Source organism: Suricata suricatta, chromosome 6, assembly GCF_006229205.1.
Source record: "Suricata suricatta isolate VVHF042 chromosome 6, meerkat_22Aug2017_6uvM2_HiC, whole genome shotgun sequence".
Classification (NCBI taxonomy): Eukaryota; Metazoa; Chordata; class Mammalia; order Carnivora; family Herpestidae; genus Suricata; species Suricata suricatta.
In genome coordinates, this window is record NC_043705.1 from 72,431,404 (window position 1) to 72,453,062 (window position 21,659).

Below are 21,659 nucleotides of genomic sequence, written 5' to 3' on the forward strand. Positions count from 1 at the left end.
TGAGGAACTTCCACACTGTTTTCCAGAGTGGCTGCACCAGTTTACATTCCCACCAAGAGTGTAGGAGGGTGCCCATCTCTCCACACCCTCGCCAGCATCTATAGTCTCTTGATTTGTTCATTTTAGCCACTCTGACAGGCATGAGGTGGTATAAGGGCCATCCTTTGGAGGTGAACTTACACATCCATCTTCTCTGACTCTACATTTTAAGATTTTGGTAGGACACTTCCCTCTGTCATCATATTTTCCTTCAAATTGAGGATAGTACAAATTATTCTATTATAGCTTTTATAGTCATGACCCTTGTTATTTTGAAGAATTTTGTTTCTCCCTGAGTCTCTTTAGACACACATTTCTGAAACATATATTAGGTTCATCTGTAGGTGCCATTTTTCCTTTCTTTTACTTTGCTATGGATTATAAACCAGATCATTCGCTTAGTAACAACCTCCTGCAGGAAAACAATAGCATCAATAGTATTATGCATTATAGTTTAAATAATGTTAAAAATGTCTTAAAATTCTAAAACTACAATAGTAAATTTCATCCATAAGGTGAATTTAGAAATTCTTCTAAATTTCATTCCCAGCAGATCACTTTATGTCACTGTTTTGGGAACATCTAGCAGAATCCTCTATGATATTTACTATTTCTACTCAAAATAAAATAGTTTTTCTTAGAGCTGTTATTTGTTATTTGTTATTAAGTTTCTTTAGTCTTTTGTAAGATAAAATTAGGTGTCCCAGGATAAAGAAGCCCAACTATATAAAGGTGCTTTTAAATAAATTGATGTAATAAAGCATAAGCTTCCTCTAAATTATTTCGTGAATCTCTTCCTTGGTGTCTTAGCAGGCCACTGGCAGGGGCACAGAGTAATGGCGGCTGAGTTTTGGCCCTACTTTTCAACTCTTCACCATGAGCTGAGGCTTTACTGAAAGTTTCAGGCAAACACTTGTTACCATAGCTAAATTTTAGAAAACAGTACCACTACAGGAGAGAAGGGGGAAAGAAAGACTTATTTCCTTTTTACCCACTAATAACCTGCTACCCTATTTTCACTCACTTTTTATTAAATGAGATGCTAATGAAATAATATATGTGAAAGGGCTCTGTGTAATGTCAAATGCCCGTTTAAAAGGCATCCTTCCTTATTTCACTATCATCAGCTCTTCTTCCCTCCAATAGCTTTTTCTGATTATGATTCTCTGGTATATTGTGTGGTAGAGAGAGAATCTGATTTAGAAGAGAGAGAACTGAGTTTCAGTCTTGGGTCTTCAATATGTTTCACAACTTCTCTCCAAGCCTCACCTTTTTGTTTTTGATTTTGTAAGTTAGAGAAGATTATGATTGTGTCACCTATCTGAACAAAATGAGAGAGGCATATACACACACATGACCTTTGATAGAAAGACTTAGAACAATGTACAAATGGGCCCAGAAGTGTGATTTTTGACTGATATTCCTAGAACAAGATTCATGCACACACACACATACTCATGTACACATATGCCTAGATGATCTTTCCAACCATTTTAACCACTGCTTATTCAGAGGACCTCAAGGGCTAATTTCAGATGTAATATGTGTCAAGAAACACTTTCAAGGCTCTTTCACAGGTAGCCAGGAAACTTGATTAGACTTATCTTAGATGCCACATATCATATTGATCAATTGACATCCTGGGAAGTTAATACATTGGTATTGGGATAGAATTCCTTTAATAAATACCCACCAGTTCAGTTCAGTAAGAATGATTCAATGCCATTGATAAACAGTAGGGTCAGGAAGTGAGACATTTGACTTTTGCTTTTTAAATTTTTAAAAAATATTTTAATGCTTTTTATTTATTTTTGGAAGAAAGAGCGAGTGGGGGAGGCGGACAGAGGATCTGAAGCGGGCTCTGCACTGACGCAGCCAGCCCCATGAGGGGCTCAAAGTCACGAGCTGCAAGATCATGACCTGAGCAGAAGCCACTCAACCACCTGAGCCACCCAAGCACCCCGTGATTCTTGCTTTTCTGAAGTGAAAACTGCTGTACGTCCAGCTGCCTTTTGACAGGCCCACACTCCGTCTGCAGCCTGTTGTAGATCCAGCTACTGAGTGGAAATCGAGTTAATGGCATCTCCACTTCTCTTCATTCTCCCCCTTCTCTGAAATTAGAGCCTGTGTTCACTTGTAGCTGATTATACTCATTCATTTCTGCAGATGAAACAATTACACACTTACAGTTTGTTCTGCAATGTGCTTAACTTTTCTCTTTTATATATATTTTATTAATAGCTGTTAGTAAAGTTACAATTTTATTTTAATACACATGCCTCACATTATCTCACAGGATTATTGAAAAGATGGAATTAAATATGGTCTGAGAAAGTGCTATTGATCTAAGTAGTTAGTGTGGAATTGGCAGCAAAACTGAATACGATATGAAATGATGGGTCAAAACTAAAAAGAAAATTGAGAGGGGGTTCATACAAGAGAATTGGGGTCTAGCCAAATTGAGATTCAGGAAGGTCAGGTGTAGTATATATGTTAATGAGCATGTGAATCTTCAGAGACAGGCCTTGTTTTGACTTTCTTTTCTGCCATTTATCATCTGGGTGACCTTGGACAATTAACTTTCTTGTTTGCAGTCTCCTCAGCTATAAAATGAGGATATCAGAGTTTAAGAATGTTCTGTGAAAGAGAAGAAAACATCTGAGACTTGTGGAGGTGAACAGCAACTTTTGCTTGTTCTTGCCAAGTCAGGGTGAGAAGATCAAATAACTACCTAGTCCATCTCCATCTTTTAAGGAGACATCTCCTTGAAGTTGTAAAAATCAAATGAGATACTATGTTATAAGTTAAAGTGTTTATATGTATCATATGTATCATATATGTTTTAACTATGTTATAAGTTAAAGTGTTTGTAACAAAGTAAGACACTCAACAAACACTAGTGTGGTAACCAGCCTCTGAGATGGCACCCGGGGATCCCACCTCTTTCTACTCACACTCTTGGGCCATTCCTTCCCATATGGCACCTGGCTTGGTCTGTGTGACAACAAAATACAGTGGAAGAGTCACCTCTGGGGTTGGGTGATAGATCATAGTTTTCATTCATCTGAGGTTTTCCCTCTGTCTACGGAGCATGTCCTAGCTATGGGGGAAGCCGTGTTGTATGCAGTCATACGGCAAGTCCCGCATGGCTTGGAACTGAAGTCTCCTGCCAACAGTTTCCTGAGCTTGGAAACAGATCCTCCAGATCCAGTCAAGCCTCATAATTGCAGCCCCAGCTGGCGCTCCGATTGCAGCCTTGTGAGAGATCACGAGCCAGAGCCCATGCAAACTATGAGATTAGAAGTACTACTTTAAGCCACTAAATGTGAGGTAATGTGCTATGTAGCAGTTAAAAACTAATACATATAGCTATTATTTGGAGATCTGGGAAGTGAGGGTTAAAATAGAAATGCAGATGGAGTCAGTGGTAGGGGTGAGAATTTAAAAAATTTAAGTGGATTTGGGGGTGGGAAGGAGATGTTAAGCACTGGTATCCTAAGCCAATTTCTTTTTTGTCATCTACTGAGGGTTTCTAAGCCAGGGCTTTCCAACTGGTGTGCAGTGAATTGGGTACTGATCTTATTTCGAGATGTTGGATTTTTTCAGTTGTTCAGGTGATTCGATAAGATCTTGGGCCTGGTCATCTGGGGCCTTGGAAGTCTCCTTTCTTTATGCCTATGAGATGTACAGTATTCTTATTTTTCTATATGTGCCATCATGTGAAAACAGCTGGGCAGCCCTGGCATTTATAGGGTCAGCATCTTTGCTTTGGGTAGAGAGACATGAGACCAAACTTCATATAAAATCTGAATTGAGAAGGTTGGACTAAGTAAAAAAAAATTTTTTAAATCTAATATCCTATGGTCTGTACCTTTTTAGAAGATTTCCAGATAAAGATCAGCAGACCACATGCTCTACAGGGCCCTTTCCAGCTCTTAAATTTCCAGAATTTTAGATCTAATGGAATTGAACTACAGGAGGTCACTAGGATTCAAGGTCAGACAATTTCATGGTCATTCAACACCCTGTAAAATTCTAGGGTAGGCCTTTTTGGATCAGTTTTGGGGCTTATTATGTTTTCTCATCATGTGGGGTTAAGAGCATAAGCTCTGGATTCACATTGCATGGATTCAAACTTTAACAGAGTGACCTTGAGTCTCACTTTCCTCAATTATACTAGCAATTTTATCCATTGCACAGGATTGCGGCAATGATTACTGAACTATCCCATGTCAAGTGCTTAGAACCATGACCGCCTGGTATATAATTAATGACTAACAGCGTTTGTCATGGGCATTGTTAGTACTGTTCCTGACCCCTGGATACAAACTTCCTCCTAGTAGCTCTAATGCTTGAAACCAGGGCTGGATTAGGCCTTCCTGCACGACAGCAGGACGGGGCAATGGTGTCCCAAAGCTACGCCTCTTCTGTCCTTTTCCCTTTTCTTGCCTGAGAAGATCTCGCCTTAGAAGATGAAATGTCTTTTGTAGTTAATTGTTCATCTTACCTTGACTTGGCAAGAATACATATAGGCTATTGTTTACCTCAGATTTTTTTTACTTGGTAAAATAAAAGGGTAAGACTATGTGACTTCTAAGGTTTCTTTTTGTTATAATAATTCTATACATTTATAAATAATAGAAGGGATGTACAGGTAAGTGACATTAGTGGTGGAGGAAATCAGTCAATTGCACTTTCAAGCTTTAAAGAGTTTATCTGGACAATTTAGATAAACACTTGGCTTCCAAGGTCTATATTGCATGTGAACTAAGTCTAGTTTCTGGAAAAAAGGAGAAATATCTTAGTAATTATATTATTAAAATTTTATTCAATTTTGATACTAAATTTTGTGTTTTACATCACAAAGATATCTATATCCGTCTATATCTACATGTTCATATTTGTATATACCAAAAGTAACTACCATGTAAAAGAAAGATTAAGGCATTATTTACTGATGAGTTTAATTTTTAAAACATTAATAGTAAAATTAATATTTTCATCCTGCAGTCTTACTTTTCATGCATTTAAAAAAATAAAGTAACTGTTCTGTTAATTAAAGATGGAAATTTCTCAAAATGTGGCAGGAACAATAAATAGAGTTTTAGGAAGGCAGTTGAAGGATTCTAAGTAAAAAGGAATTCTTCACATTAAGTAGATACCTTTCCCTTCTCTCCTTTCCAGATTATCAGGGTTAAAATAAATGCCATAAAACTGCCAGCAGAGGTCGTCAGTCTCATAGTTTATCAATTCTATTTATTGAACGATCTCTCTCCCTAAGGTATAATAGTGATTTCAAGGACTCCATTGCTTACTTTGAATAACTAATCACAATGAATGGCCTACAGGCTTACACTACTAAATGAAAAAAATATATTTAAGTTAAAATTACAATTAATATGTACAACAGTGTGTAATGTGCTAGAAAACATTATAGAGATAAAAACAAACTAGGAAATAAAAATGCAAGTTACCTGTTTTTAAATCGGTGGTTTCAGAGAAATTCAGCGGATACCAGTTAAGAATGGTGAACTCCTCTGTTGTTTCCTCATTTTGATCCATCGCTCTATTTCTGAGAGAAAAATAAGAGGATTCATATAGGAACTTTGTTAGGCAAAAATTATGAATGATCTATGTTTTTTCACTAAAGATGAATTTTAGATTTTTAAAAAATTTTAATGTTTATTCATTTTTGAGAGAGAGAATAGTTTGACTGGGGAGAGGAAGAGAGAGGGCGACAGAGGATCACAAGTGGGCTCTGGCTGGCATGGGCTCGAACTCAGGAACCATGAGACCTGACCTGACGTGAGCTGAAGTCAAAGCATGTGTCAAAGAGGGTGGGCAAAAGGGTGTAACTCCGTGACCTGAGATCGATACAAATGCTAAGCATGTGGAGGAGGCATTATCTCATGGCTAAGAAACAATGTAATGGGGGCTAGATACAGAGGAAGGAAAGATTTGAAGAGGTGAAATTATGATAAATAATCTCAAAGTAAGAAAAAAAAGAAAGATATTTCTAGACAACTGTCTGCTCACCTTAAAAAAAATCTTTTCAAGGCTGTTTGCTGTTTTTGTTTTTCTGATACTTTTCTGCTTCCTACCTTTTTCCTTTTTTTTTTTTTCTTTTTTCTTTTTTTGTGGTTTCTGGCTGTCTTGGGAATTGTAAAGTCTTAGAAGTCAAACAAAGAGAAGCTAATAATGAGAATATGGAAGAAATTCTTGGCTTTACTTAAAGGTTGATCTAGGAGACACTAAGTACCTATGAAAACTAAGCAATCTTTTAAGATGTTTTTTAAAAGCTTCTGCAGATGAGGCAGGTGGCACTTAATTAAATTCTTGGTAGCTTTTAGAGCACATAAACATCTTTGGAAAAGGACTTGTTTCTCTTCCTTCTATACCTCAACCAATGTAACCGAGTAAGAAAGAAGAAGCAAAGAGAATGCTATTGTCATTTTTAATTTGTTTGTTGAGTGTGACTGTTCATTTTCCTTCTGAAAAGCAGGTTCTCCAATATTCTCAGTGCTACCCAGAATGATCTGTGTAACTAATTTTCACATACACAACGATATAATAGGCATAGGTATGCATGGAGGTCTCTTCAGGATCAGTTCTCAAAGGTTTTGGTTTTACTTAAAGATATTTGTGGTACATATAGTGTTTTGTTAATTCAAATGCTGTATATACCCAGCACAGCATTTGCTTGGTGCATTAAAAATGCTGTTTAAGTATATATATTTAATTTTTATGTCTTTTTTTCATAAACCTCGTTATGTGCTAGTATTTATCTGAGGCATTTCATTTTACTCAATGTTCTTATGAACAATATTTAGACTTCTGAATAGCAATAACTATCTCTAAAATGTTTGTTGACCAAGTGAAAAATATAATAAAGTGAAATTATTCTATAACATATTACAAAGAGTTATACACAAACTCAAAAACATGTCTGTTTTATATACAAATGAGATCTTAAAAAATGTCCAACCATATTATTGAACCCTTAAAATAATATTTCATTAGACCCAGAAGCTTATGTATTATTTTATAATTATGTTCATATATATTCTTATATTCTCTTCAGATAGAAAGTGAATCTATAAATCTCATGACTTATATTGGTAGATTTTACTTCAGTTCTTTGGCTGTTATCCTATATTTGGGTGTTTTCCTGTGACTTGGTAAAGTTGAGGGAATTGGATTTTATTCCCAATTTTCTTTCTCCAAGTAATAACAAATGTCTTAAAATACAGGTAAAATATTATCTTTTTCTTACCAACTACCCTCAAATAAAATAAATCAGACTACTCATTTATAAATCAAACCTGAGGCATTTATTGCTCAAGGGTCATGGATGCTCTTTTCTCTGTATTTCTTAATCAGTGGGGCTTCTAATCTAGCATGGTACCTACTATTCTTTAGGGAAAAAGAAAAGTCAGGGGACCTGGCTAGTGTCCCGCAGGGACTGGCATTGGAAAAGCACTAAACATTGGCCAGGGGGTGACAAAAGCTACTTAGAGTTCCTTCTTTACACAAATAAATGTTACAAGACATTCAGAATACAGTAAAATGTAAATCGTGAAATTAGTTTTGAGGGGTGAGTTTTAGAAGCACACTTTTCTTTTAGGGCTTGAAAATTTAGTCAGTAATACCCAGAGTACAACGATTTCTTTTCACATATTTCAAAGCCATTTTATACTCATTTACTCCTGTTTAGTTCCTAGCTGATGAGTTACTCACAACCCTTAATCTTTCTCACCTCATTAGTTTTCAATTTTGCACATGAAATATCTCAAAAATGACTGCTGCCTTCCTATAGAGAAATGCTGATGTGCTCAGGCTACCTTACCAAGAAGAACTGAAGGGGGAAGGAGACGCAGGGAAAACAGGCAACTTCTTCAAGGCCACTTACCTGGTAGAGGTGGCTTGGTTCCTAAATCCCCACACTGGAGTTAGACGTTGGCATTTTAAGAGAGTGATGGTGCTAGTTTTGGGACAATATGATCTTCTGGTTAAATTAAAAATAGAAATAATTTTAAAATTGAAGTTGAATTTGAAAATTTTCACTTTAATATTCATTACTGATTTCCATTATATTCGAAGGGCAAGAAGCATTATTCTGAAGTTAAATCAAACCCAAACAAACAAAAATGCAGAAAACTTACAACATTTGACTGTGTTAAGCACTTTTACACTAAGATAGAGGCAAATATCCCGGGCTGATATATAGTCCAGATTATTATTATTATAAATCATTTTATGTCATTGTCAGTAACTCAACACAGGAATGTGTCCGAATAAGACTGCCTTGTTATTTTGATAAAGGGACAATTTGGAGGTCTTCTCCTGCTCCTAAAATTATTTTTGTCTTTTGGATATTTATTATTTCTATCTTCTGAAAAAAAAGAGAATTATAATCTCTTTGCAATGCTATACTACCTTTCCAGTGTGTAAAAAATGTTAAATCAAGGAAGGATTCTATTTAACATTTGGTAAATGTGAATTTAATTAGATATGATGTCATAGGGGATAAGCTGACTGGTTTGTATCCCGTTCCTTCTTCTTCTTTTTTTCCCCCAGATCTTGTTCCTGATACTGTATGTCTAATCGGGGCAGTAAGACTGAATCTATTTTTCAACATTTCTGTTTGTTTGTTTGTTTGTTGTGCAGTGTTGGGGAAGTTGGTCTGCCGTATGATCTGACTGTTTTGGGCTGTGATAGAAGCTACACATTAGACAGGAAACAAAAACTTCAGATAAAGGTTAGTCTATACGCTTGCCTCTGTCCGCAGTTTTGCCCTTCTACATTTATCAAAAATATGAAGAATTAATTGGGGCAGAATATTGAAATAGATCTAATTTTTAAATTGTTCTATAATACTGAGGTTTAAAAAATAGAGTTGACAAGGGGCTGGTGGAAAGGATATATTTGTTTATAAACTTTTCTTTAAGCTTTCCTATTCTTTCATTTCATTTATTTATTTACTTAAATTTATTTTTGAGACACAGAGACAGCGCTAGCAGGGGAGGGTCTGAGAGAGAGGGAGACACAGAATCCAAAGGAGGTTCCAAGCTCTGAGTTAGCTGTCAACACAGAGCCTGACGCAGGGCTTGAACCCATGAACCGTGATACCATGACCTGAGCCGAAGTCGGATGCTTAACTGACTGAGCGACCTAGGCGCCCCTCTTTCATTTTAGAGAATAGCATTATAGGGGTACCTGAGTGGCTCACTCAGTGGTTAAGCATCTGACTTTAGCTTAGCTCATGATTTCACAGTTCATGAGTTCGAGCCCCAGGTTCCACATTGGACTCTGTGCTGTTGGTGCAGAGCCTGCTTCAGATCCTCTGTCTCCTTCTCTGCCCCTCCACTGCACATGCTCTTTCTCTCTCTCTCATTCTCTAAAATAAACATTAATGAAAAAGAAAATAACACGATACTTTCCCCCACACTTGTTATTTTCTTGTCATTTAAATGTTGTCATTAATATACAAAAATTTTTTACCTAGAATTTTATTCATTATGAATTTATACTAATTTGAATAGGGACTTCGCTGAAATTTACCTTTATCTTTTTAATGGAAAAAGTTTGCTAAGAATATTAATAGTAAGTGATATTTGAATGGTACATCTTCCCAATTAGGTAAACTAATTATTTTCAGCCAGCTTAGTTATGCTCTAAACATAATAGAGTGTAAATGCTATTTATGAATATCTAAATTTATGAATATCTAAATTATGTTTCAGGTACAACAGTAATTTAATTAGTCATATCTATTCATTGAAGTAAGACCTTAATGTTGGGTAGCTCAATTAATATATATAACTGGAATAATAAAGCTGTGCACCTAGAATTATTTTATTTTTGTAATTAGATATATACTAAACACTTCATTGAAAAAGATAGGTTTTTTTTTTTACAATTAACAAAAACAATAAAGTTTTATAGTATCATTTTTTTTTCAAAAGACACAACAGGACAAGGAAGATTTTGAAACAGTTAAGAGGTCAATTTAAGTTTTCATTAAACTCCTTATAGTGGGGGTGCCTCGTTGGCTCAGATGGTTAAGCAGCTGACTTCAGCTCATCGTGGGTCTGAGCCCCGCATCGGATTCTGTGCTGACAGCTCAGAGCCTGGAGCCTGTTTCAGATTCTGTCTCTTCCTCTCTCTTTGCCCCTCCCCCACTCATGCTCTGTCTCTTTCTGTCTCAAAAAAAAAAAAAAAACCTATTAAAAAAAAAAACCTTCTTATAGTTAAAAAGATTATCCTGAAAGTTACTTTAACATGCTGAAATAGAATCTTGGCAAAATGTATTTTTTAAATCTCTAGAGATTGTAGTATTGGTCATGTAAGCATTCTAAAGTAATTGCTGAAAGTGTGGTTATTTTGATTATTTTTAATAGAAAACACTGTAGAATAGTAAAATAGTATCAGCAGTGTAGTAGTACAAAAACAGTATATTATTACAAAATAGGATTAATTAATCTTGTGATTGAATCACTAAGCATGTCTGAGTCTCAACTTCCTAACCTACCATATGGAGAATTTGGACTGAATAATCTGTAGGGTTACCTAAAATTCCAAAATAATTTTTATCTATAGTATCACTATCACATAGCCTCAGAGAACATCAGTATCATGTAATTTTGTATATGTTTAAAACAGCAAGACTTTTGGGATATGAGTTTATTTATGAAGTTAATTTGGTCAGAACATTTCATGTTGAGAAAACTACTGGACTATCATTATTGTTACCATTGAAGGAAAAGCTCCTGCTGTATTACCTGATGGAGTAAATGATATGCCATCTGAAGTTTGATTCATGGTTGGGGACACCATGGTTGGGGACACATGAAGAAACCAAAGTAGCTTCTTACTATCAGTTACAGTTGGTATTGATGATATCAAAGGATGTAATCAGTTATTTGGAGTGAGATGTTCAATACTTTCCTTCCTGCATCCAACATTTCAAAAACCTTGCTTGAAAGAGAAGTTTATATTTCACATAGGAGCTTGTGATCCTTTTGAATTGGAATTATGCTTCTGTTGTCATGACAACATAGGATTCCATACTCCTGCTTTCTACAACGTTTATTTCTCTGAATCTGGGTGTTTTTAAGTGTTTTATGCATTGGTGACAGTGTGTGGTTATTGGCATCAAGGAAATAGATCAGCCAGATGACATCAATGGTGTCTATCAACTTTGAATTTCTAAAATACATCGAGCATTTCAAAGAAGGTGATTAAAGTGTCTCTTTGAAAAAGGAGGTGAGATACTAACTTTTACTTTCTATATTAATTAGTCTATTTAATGTTAGTGGCTGTATCAAGTAATCATCACTTGTTAGCAGTTTAGCACAACAAATGATTTTTTTCTTGCTCATGACAGATATGAACAGGGCAAATTTCTGACAGAGGGTGACCTGTCTTTGTTGACCCTAAGAGATTATGGTGAGTCCTCCACTGTACCTCTTTCATCTGCCTGGCTAAGAAGGAGAGAAAGCATGCAGAATTGTTCAGGTTGTTTTACAGCTATTTGGGAAGTGCCATACATAAATTTTTCACCCATTTCACTGACCAGGACACAATCATGTAGCTCTAAGTCACTGTAAGAAGGGCGGGGATATGGTATGTAGTCTTACCATGGCCCAGAAAGAGAAATGGGACCAACCAGCAGCCTGTCTCTGCCATTGTGCCTTTTTGTTAACAAATATTTTAAGTTTAATTAGAATATTTTTGGAGAAATTTAGATCTCTATTTAAAATTCACTTCGAATCATGAACAGGTGCTGATATATTAATTAAAATTTATTTTTGTTGCTTTTTCTTGAAAGACTTATTCACTTTTTCTTTCCTTTATGATCTGGGCTATTCTGAATTTAATTATTAAGGTCTTACTTTTTTTTTTTTTTACTTTTTGCTACCTTCCAATCTCACTTTAATTATCAAGCTCTTTGCTTCTGTTGAAGAGAAGTCCATAACTTACAAAGAAATAACCGTAAGAGGATTTTTGTAATTCCTTACAGGCCAGATGAACTTCATCTGAAGTAATTTAAAGTAAATTATTTTGTTCTGAAATATCACTTTTAGTTTATTTATCTGATAATACAAAAAAGTGTTCTTAATGATGTCTTTTCTGTTCCTTATATCTGCAATCAGTGTATAGCCATGTGTGACCAATTAATGGTATCCACAATTTTTTTTGACACTTAAGACACTTATGGCTCTTAGCATAGATGCTCTTGGAATGAAGCCACAGTAGTGTAAAGCTCAAGTCATATGTATTTGCCATATTTAGGAACTCTGAATAACAGCTTCAGTTGATCTCCCAGGCTACAGCCAGTTTCAGTTTTCAGCCACGTGAGGCAGTCATCTTGGATGTTGGTCTAGTAGATCCTTTACATGACTGTAGCCCCAGGTGCTTTCTGGATGCAATCAATGGGATACTTCAAGCACAAATTGTTGGCTCTTCCATCCATATCAGAAATCTGAGAGATAGTAATACCCTGTTGTTTTATGTGATAATAAAAACTTGAAACATCATATTTTTATTAAGCTTTTACTCCTAAAAAGCTTCTAATACTATCACAACCTTTGAATATGATTGAACACCCTTTCGGTTTCAAGAAATGAACATGCATCACATTTCTTTCTATTATCTATCTATAGGTCTAGCTATCATCTATTTATGTTAATTGTGGTGTAGCTTCCAGCTGGGACAAATGGGTAGATTACTATTTGAGGCTGAGTGACATTGCCAAGGACTGAATTCAGTAAGATGTATTTCTCAAGTTTGGCAGCAGACAATATTCTTAGAGATTTCTGGGTCACTGTAATAAACCAGAATTCTAAGAATATAATAATTTAGATTAAAGGAACATGAAGCTCAATAGTTTATTCCTGGTAGCAGTGTTGAAATATAGTTAGTGGGAAAGCTTTTTGTTCGTGGAAAAACTGCATACTTGAAGCTGTGTAAGAAACAGGAGATGCAAACATTACTAGTCAAATAATGTGAATACAGGCAGACCAAGGTGTATGTAGGTTATAATGACTTATATTCCTTATATAATCCTTATATTGCATGATTTGGAAGAAGTAAGGACCAGACTACCTTATGTACACACTTCTTTCAGATAGGAGTCTACATCCTAAAATACAAGCATTGCAGATCAGCCATTTGAGTTTGTTTCCCCAAGACTTCTATTCAAGTGTGAATATCCTTTGGGGAATATTACTTGAACAAATTCATACTTCGGTATTAGGGATTTTTCAGATGTAATCTTTCTCCTATGGAGAGAAGAGTCTTCAAAGCATTGGTGTTCTTATTTAAAGAGCCTTTAAAGAGTTGGTGTTGCTCTTAACAAGATGCTGAATATTGAAATGGAGAAGAGATGACATATATTGCAAACTTCCTAATTTTATGTGAGCTTATGCTGAATGAAATGTGTACTTAAAATTCTATATATGCTGCATTCTGCTGGTCTTCTTTGAAGTAAGTCATGTGCTCTTTGAGACAGGTTCATATACTGTACAAATTTTAGAAAATACCAATATAGCAAGTTCATAGCATTTATTAAAACCTATTAACTAGTAAGCATTCCCCTTTATCAGTCTTATTCCAGGGTATATGTAAATTTTTAGAAAATGCCCATGTGAATACTGAACAGAACATGGTAGTGCTTTCTTCACCAGGCACATGTTTAGAATTATGATTCTTTTGGTAGTTCTTTAATGTGTTCTGTATAAATGAAATAATAACCTAAGAGAACAGTTTCTCTAGCTAGTACAGCTGAAGTAATTTCACTGGCAGACTCCGTCCCTTCCCTCCTAACCATCCCATTCTTTGGGAGCATATGGCCATCTAGCTAGAGACTACATTTCCCAGAATTCTTTTATTTATTTATTTATTTATTTATTTTATTTTTTTCAAAATCATGGTTATTTTATTGAACATTTAATCATTTGGAGCCGTAGGGCCAAAATAGGACTGGAGTACCAGGTGGGCAGTTATGGATGTGGACTGACTTCAAGCCGTTTGGGATTCTCTGCCCCTTCCCTGCTCAAAAGAACCTGAACTGGGGTCAAGAATAAAAGGGGTTAAGGCATTTATGTCAGGGAAAACCGGTCCTTGGCTTAAAGATTTCCCAGGGACTGAAGGCTGTACAAAACTCCATTAAAACAGGAATGGCTGGGGGTCGGCCAGTCTGCAGGAGGGATGTGGGCTGTTGGCCGGGATCAGGTCAGGGTCAGCAGGCTGGGAAGAAGGTTAGTACATTCACCAAGCACTTGTTTCCAGGCACTAGAATGCTGAGGATTTCCTCAGACAAGGCCAGAGTTATTTTAGCTGAGAGTCCCTACCTGACTAACTTATCACCAGTGGGATGGGAATAGACGTGGTGATGAGGATGCATACTGTCTCATTTGCTTAAAAATAAAAAAGTATTCCAGTTTTCCTCTCTTTTGCTTCTTGTTGTGAGTATGAACATCATGTGTTTTTGATCCAGTTTCGCGAATGTAGATAAACATAAGATCTTAGGAGAGTGGTGGAGCAACTAGATAAAAGGGTCCTATAATCCTGAAGAACCTTGTGTATCAGAACCACTTCAGCAACAGTGAATGCTACCCTTGGAATGATTATATGAAAAAGAAGTAAACCATATCTTATATAACTTTAGGTTTAAAAAGAAAATCACTTTGTCAAAGTACCTTGGCGTTTGCTGTAACTAATATAATCTCACCTTTTGTGATTAAAATATTCTCTTCTGTGAAAGAGCTCAACATACAGCCTTATGTGTATGGTTGCCAATTATTCTACTAGTTCAATGATGTTAAAAAATGTTCTGAAAATGTCGCACAATGTTAAGAATATAGACTCAGTGGAAAGGATGAGCCTTCAGGATATAGACCCAGTGAGAAGGCATCAAATTTATTCCTGTCAAAATATTCCTTGTTTTTATTGTTCACTTGTCTTTTTTTAAACTTAGACTTCTATAGCTGCTTAATATCTCTTTCATTTACTTATTATGTCCTTACTTTATTCTAAGTCCTGGAGAAATTAAAGAAGTATTGGCTCTGATTTCAAGAAGCTCATGCCCTTGTCTATTTTGAGAAATATCATCTCCCAAAACACAGAACAGTACCTACCATGTAGGGTATTTGATGAATATTTGAAGACTGGATGAATATAATTGATGATAAAAGATATATAGAGAAAAGCCTAGTAGTAGGATACAGTATGGGAATGACAAGTGGCCTTGAAATAAGAGCTGTGGATTTAGCATACTGAGAGTCATCAGTAGAGTACATACATCTGAAGGCTGTATGAAATTTGCTGGAGAGAGTTCATGTGGGTTCACAGAGAAAGAAAGAGATAGTATGTACATAGTTAAAAGCAATATAGATAATCTGTTCAGTAGAACTTTCCTCAATGATGGAAAAATTCTATATCTGTACTGTCTGTATGGTTCCAAGTATGGTGCCATATGTATATATTTAATTATATAAAATTAGTTCAACATAATTTCACTTAATTACAAAAAATATGTAAATAACCACATGTGGATAATGGTTACCGTATTGAGGTCACAGGTATAGATAATTCAAATATAAGGGCATATATATATGTGTGTGTATATATGTGTGTGTGTGTGTGTGTGTGTGTGTATGTGTGTGTGTGTGTATATATATGTATATATATACACATAGCGATTTAGCTCTAAGAATGAGAAAATTAAGTTTTGGGCATAGTGAGTACCTTAACTCACTAGGTAAAGTGCCCGAAGTGGGAGTACTGAAGTATCAAATCTAACATAAGGCTGAGGAAGGGCACATGTCTTCATGTTTTGCCAGGAAACTTCTCAATTTGCACTGGATTTGCCACGGCCCTGCTTCAGTTTTACACACATGCATGACCTTGAAATGAGAGCTATGAGAAAACTAAAGGAGGCAGTCAAGATTTTAAAACTGTGTTTAAATCCACATTTAAAAATGTGTAATTCTGAGATTATGTGGATCAAGACATCCCAATCCCTTTACAGGAGTTCTTCTCAAGCTATTTGTTTTCATGGGAAGCCGTGGCTTGCTGGCTAAATAACGAAGTTATTTATTTCATGGAAAGCTAGGGACAGCATTCTTTGAGTCTAAATATTTTCTAGGAAATTATGATTTGTGAAAATAGAATCAAAAATGGTTTCCCTAAATCTGCCATAATTTATTTGAAAGTTGTACGTTATTTGTGTCAACTTGCCCAAAAAGATGTTTTTTATCCATAATAAGTGCTGATAGTTAAAATTTAGTGAGCACAGTTGAGAAATGTATTCTAGTATGTTCAATTTTGCACATTTATGTGAGAAGGAAAATTGAATGAGAAGGGAAGATGGAAATGAAGGAAGGAAAGATGTGAAATCAGGACAAGGGACATATTTACTGACTTACTTGATGGAATATCTACTGATATTGAATATTTGAGGCCAAGCTCTCTATTCCTGAGATGCGTGCAAGTGAAAAGAAACAGCAGCAAGACCTCTCTAAACTGAGAAGTATCAGAATGTGATAAATCTCTCTCCCAGCCGTCATGGGGTCCTGCATAGTATAAGCAATGTGCAGTTTCTGTGATATGGGAAAATAGAAGTGAATGGGCAAGTAGAATATTTTTCCTTCCAGATATCAAGGTCATTTTATGAGATGTAAAGACGGAAGTATCTCTGGGAGGCATTCTGCTCACTCCCAGAGAGCTTTTCCCTCCATCTACTATAAAAAGCCAATTTCTACGTTCATATGTGTAGAACTCCCATTGAGGTCAAAGGTAAAGGACACACCTGGATCCAAAAGAGATGTTTTAGCTTGAATTTTCTAAAAATAAATTTCAGCAGGAAAAAAGTTAATATGAAATATTAAGCCCAGAAGGTTCATTCTACACAGAGTGATATCTCTGTAATATTTCTTTCCTCTGCAGGAAACTTGATCCACTCTATATTTGTTTTGAATTGCTCTGTCCATCTATCTCACTTCCAAAGATTACCTTTATTCCCCTCCTCGGTCATTTAAAGGAAAAGACAGAAAAGAAAATGTCTAACACAAAGCTTGCCAGGAAACTTGAGTTTTTAATTTGCAGCTATTTGTTTTACTATTAAGTAGTAACAGTTGAGTAGTTTGGGGCAAGCTACATTAAGTCCTCTGATATTCAGATTTAGCAGTTTAGATTGGGCATAATGATCCCTGTCAATTGTTGATGAAAGAATTCAACAGGGGTTTTGTGTTGCTGGTTTTAAATTGAAAATATTCATGGTTTAAGCCCTATGGTTTTTGTACCCTTCTATTTGCAATCTTGCTTCCATTTATATTAGACCAGTTATTGGGTGCTTACCGTGTTAAAGATATTCTTCAAGTCCCATTGTAAAGAAGAGTTTTGTGATTGAAGTAAAATCAGTTTTTGAAAGAAATCCTGAAAAAGATTTTTGAGTTTTTGAGTAATTTTATTTTTTGATGAAACATATTTCTAAATTTTTAATTGATTTCTGACAAGGAAATGTTTCCCCACCTTGCTGGAACATTTATGTTTCTTTAGAATATAAAGAATTTAGGGGTGCCTGGTGTGGCTTATTCGGTTATGAGTCTGACTGGCTCAGGTCATGATCTCACAGTTCATGAGTTCGAGCCCCACGTAGGGCTCTGTGCTGATGGCTCAGAGCGTAGAGCCTGTTTCAGATTCTGTTTCCCTCTCTCTCTGCCCCTCCCCTACTCGCTTTGTCTGTGTCTGTCTGTCTTTGTCTCTCTCTCTCTCTCTCTCAAAAATAAATAAACATTAAAAAAAAGAATTGGGGCATCTGGGTGACTCAGTAGGTTAGGCATCCAACTTCAGCTCAAGTCATGATCTTGTGGTTTGTGGGTTCAAGGTCTGCATCAGGCTCTGTGCTGACAGCTCAGAGCCTAGAGCCTACTTCAGATTCTGTGTCTCCCCCCTCTCTCTCTGCCCCTCCCCTGCTCATACTCTGTCTCTTTCTCAAAAATAAATAAACATTTACAAGAATTTTAAAAAAGAGAATGTAATCCTCTGGCTCCAGAAGTCGTGATAACTGATTCTTTAGCAGACAGGCCATCCCTGACCTGTGAGGCCATCTGTCCCCAAATCTGGACCTATAAAAGCTGTGGACACCCTCACAACAATTTAATGTTGTAGTAATTGAATTAGTCTCTTTTGGGGTAGTAATGACCTCTTTAAGCCTTCTGAGAAGTCTGCTGGGGGTTTGCTTCCAGCCAGGATCTTCAGGGGCTACATTAAGACTGGAAACAAAGTGGCTTCTTGGATTTCTGGTGAATTTTGGAACTGCAACATTATGTGCAGGATCAAGAGTCCATCTGAAAGACTGGCTAGGTGTATGACTTATGGCTATTGTTATTCACCTTGTTATTTCCTAAACACAAGTTGGACTTAATCCAACCTAAAGTATGTTTCACCGTAATCTTGCTCCATTAGTCTTTTTCCATTAGCAAGGTATCACGGACTGGTGAGAAAGCTGAGGGCAAACTGTAGGTTGGCACATCCCCACTGCTCCGGTGGAATATGTGTGATATTCCTCAGACACTCCTGGGTACCCAAGAACAAGGAAAGGGGTTTACGTGTTTGCCATGCTAATGTGGGAAACTATGGCAAATGAAAAATTAAATTTCTTTACTGCCTATAGCCCACTGATATGTCCTTGAGACCAGTAGAGTGACCTCTCTCTAGGAGCTCAGCTGCCTCAAGGATGACACTTGGCTAGGGGCAAAAGAGAACCTTAGCTTAACATTATCCCAACCTTGAGGATCCTGTAAATCTATTTCCTTTATCTCAACTGCCCCGAGATACATGCTGGCAATCATACTCCAGGTTTATGCTCCCCCCCTGAATATACATTGGAAGGGTCTCATGACTAAGGTTTTATTAAATGATTGTAGGTGAAAAAAAATGATGGTAGGTGGCATTTCCCTAGAAACAGCTAGCCCCTTGAGGTCCTGGGACCTTGCTTCCAAAATGCCTTAGAGACTTACTGTATTCCTGACCCCTCCCAACCTGAGGGTTCATAATCAGTTACCCATCAGGACCCCAGTGCAGCTCTTCCCGCCCACGGGTCTTGTCCCCATGCTTTAATAAAATCACCCTTTTGCACCAAAGACATCTTCAAGAATTCTCTGGATCACCCCACCATCACTCCAAAAACTTTATCACTGACAATGCCTCTTCCCAGTGATAACTAATGGGTCCTTTTTTCAAGGAGGGTATATAGGTATGTATGTAAATTTACACCTTCTTTCTTCAGTTTACTTGGTATTTTCCTCTCCACTGATATATGACATTTAACCTCCCAAAGCCCATATTACTTAAAGTTTTGAAACTTTTAAAACAAGCCGAACTTCCCTGTGGCCTTTCTTTTTCTCTCTAGGTTTTTGTGTTAACATTTGATGTTCTGTATATATCATTTAAGGAGAATAAAAATATTGAAGGCTATTTTAAGAAACAGAACAGGTAATTCTTTACACATATTTTTTTCAAAATGGAAAATTTCAAAAATACACACAAGAAGAGAGATTAGTGTAATGAACCTACACCTATCTTCAAAACATTGCCAACTTTTGCCAAATGTTTTATCACCTTTTGTCTTGTCTAATTTAAAGCTACTCTAAAACATTATACCATTCTACCTATAAATACACTGCTCTGTGTTTTTAACATATAAAGAGAAATTAAGATATAACTATCATGCAGTAATCATTTCTAACAAATTTAACAATGATTCTTTCATATCATTTAGTTCTAAAGTCCTTAAATTTTTCTGATGATCTCAGTGATGTCATTTTTAAATTAGGATCAAAAAAGGTCCATAGTTACATTTAGTTATTATGTCTCTAAAGTTTCTTACTATACTAAAGTCTTCCCTTATATGCCATTTTTGGGGGGAGGGGTAATTGATTTGTTGAAAAAATTAGTTAATTTTTCCCGTAGAATATTCTGCATTCTGATTTTGATTGTTTCCTGTTCCTTATTCATTGAACTAGAAACATTATTGGTGTGGGAAAGAAAGGCAGATGCAAATGGCAGATAAAATTAATTTCCTTATAACCTGAAGCTCATTGACAAATACTTGAGGCTGACAGGGTAAGCCAGGAACTCCCTACTGTCTTGATATTAATACTTTGCTAGAGGGAAAAACAACCTTAGCTTGACAATATATAGGTGTCTAGTACCCTGTGAGTCTTCTTTAGCAAATGAAAATTCCATTGGAAACTTCCCCTTCACTTTCTCTCCCCCAGCTCTCAAGTATACAACCTGTCTCTCCACAGGGTCCAGGGCATCTTCCTGCCCATGATCCTGTCCCCATGCTTTAATAAAATCACCTTTTTTTTTGTTTTTTGCACCAAAGACGTCTTCAAGAATTCTTTCTTGGCTGTTTGTTCTCATGAATACCTCCCATAACCCCAAAACCTCATCACTGTGAGACTCATGACCAAACTGTGATGAAATAATACTTCATAGTGGTGACTGTGTACTTCATAATACATCACAGCCTGAAGCCTGTTCTCCTTTGTTGATTAATGATTGATGACACTAAGATTAATCAGTTGGTTTTGGTGGAACCTCCATTATAAAAAAGACCATATGGGACCTTAACCTATCAGATACTGTAGTCACAGATACTTTGTAGTTTTGGCACTTATTTATGATTATTGTCCTGATTCACCATTTAATTGTGATTGTAAAATGGTGATTTCCTTTTTCTTCATTAAAAGCTTTTTAAAAAATAAGTTTTAAGTTTATAGAAAAGTTCAAAGTACAGTATAGGAAGAAGCTTGTTTTCTCCTATATCTTTGAGAGTTTGCTAATGATGTGATGCCCAACTATCCCCTAATAATTTAGCGTGCATTTCTGGCAACAAGGACATTCTACATATATCCACAACTGAAACATCAAAAAAGGCAATTTGATATTGACATCTTACTGTTATCTAATCTTAGACCCCATTCACATTTTGCCAAGAATCTCAGTAATGTCCTTCATAAAAAAAGGACCCAATTCAGGATCATGCATTGTTTTTAAGCTTCTTTGGACTTTGCTCTGGAACAGTTTCTCAGTCATTCCTTGATTTTCATGGCCTCGGATTTCTTGAAGGTCACTTATTTTTTAGTATGTCCTTCAACTTGTGTTTGGTATTTCCTGATGAGTAGATTTGGGTTATGCATTTTTGGGAGAAATACTATAAAAGTGAAGTGGTGTTCTTGTTGCATCCTATCAGGTGACTCATGATTTTGATTTGTCCCATTACTGATGATGTTCACTTTCAATACTTGATTAACGAAGATTGCATCTGTCCAGGTTCTCCACTGTGAAGTGCTCCTTAATCCTCTTCAATTCCATTTTATGGAGATGTTACTTTAAACTATTTAAATATTACACTCTTTCATGAATTTTTACATTTATTTATTAAGTTATGATATAAATGATATCTCATTTTACTCAATGCATTATAATTCATTAATATAATTTTTAATTTTGACACTCAAATTGATTTGACAAGAGCACCTTGAACATTGTTCCTGTGTCCTTTTGATGTGACCCCGTTATTTTTTGAGTACCTACCTACTCTCTGA

At 36.0% G+C, this 21,659-nt stretch overlaps 2 long non-coding RNA genes across 5 annotated transcripts; one reads left to right on the forward strand and one right to left on the reverse strand.

Moving 5' to 3' along the window:
- Positions 1-1,933: 1,933 nt before the first annotated feature.
- Positions 1,934-20,496, reverse strand: LOC115294677. 4 transcript variants are annotated; one of them, XR_003910049.1, is made up of 5 exons: positions 20,409-20,496; positions 17,401-17,478; positions 7,949-8,044; positions 5,514-5,611; positions 1,934-2,199 (listed from the first exon to the last, which is right to left on the reverse strand). It is a non-coding gene; the product is annotated as an uncharacterized LOC115294677 (long non-coding RNA). The 4 variants fall into 4 exon arrangements; XR_003910048.1 differs by lacking the exons at positions 1,934-2,199; positions 5,514-5,611; positions 7,949-8,044 and adding an exon at positions 12,300-12,523; XR_003910051.1 differs by lacking the exons at positions 1,934-2,199; positions 5,514-5,611; positions 7,949-8,044; positions 20,409-20,496 and adding exons at positions 12,300-12,523; positions 20,259-20,319.
- On the forward strand, positions 8,710-12,494 carry LOC115294680. The gene is made up of 3 exons (XR_003910058.1): positions 8,710-8,797; positions 11,426-11,487; positions 12,334-12,494. It is a non-coding gene; the product is annotated as an uncharacterized LOC115294680 (long non-coding RNA).
- Positions 20,497-21,659: the final 1,163 nt, after the last annotated feature.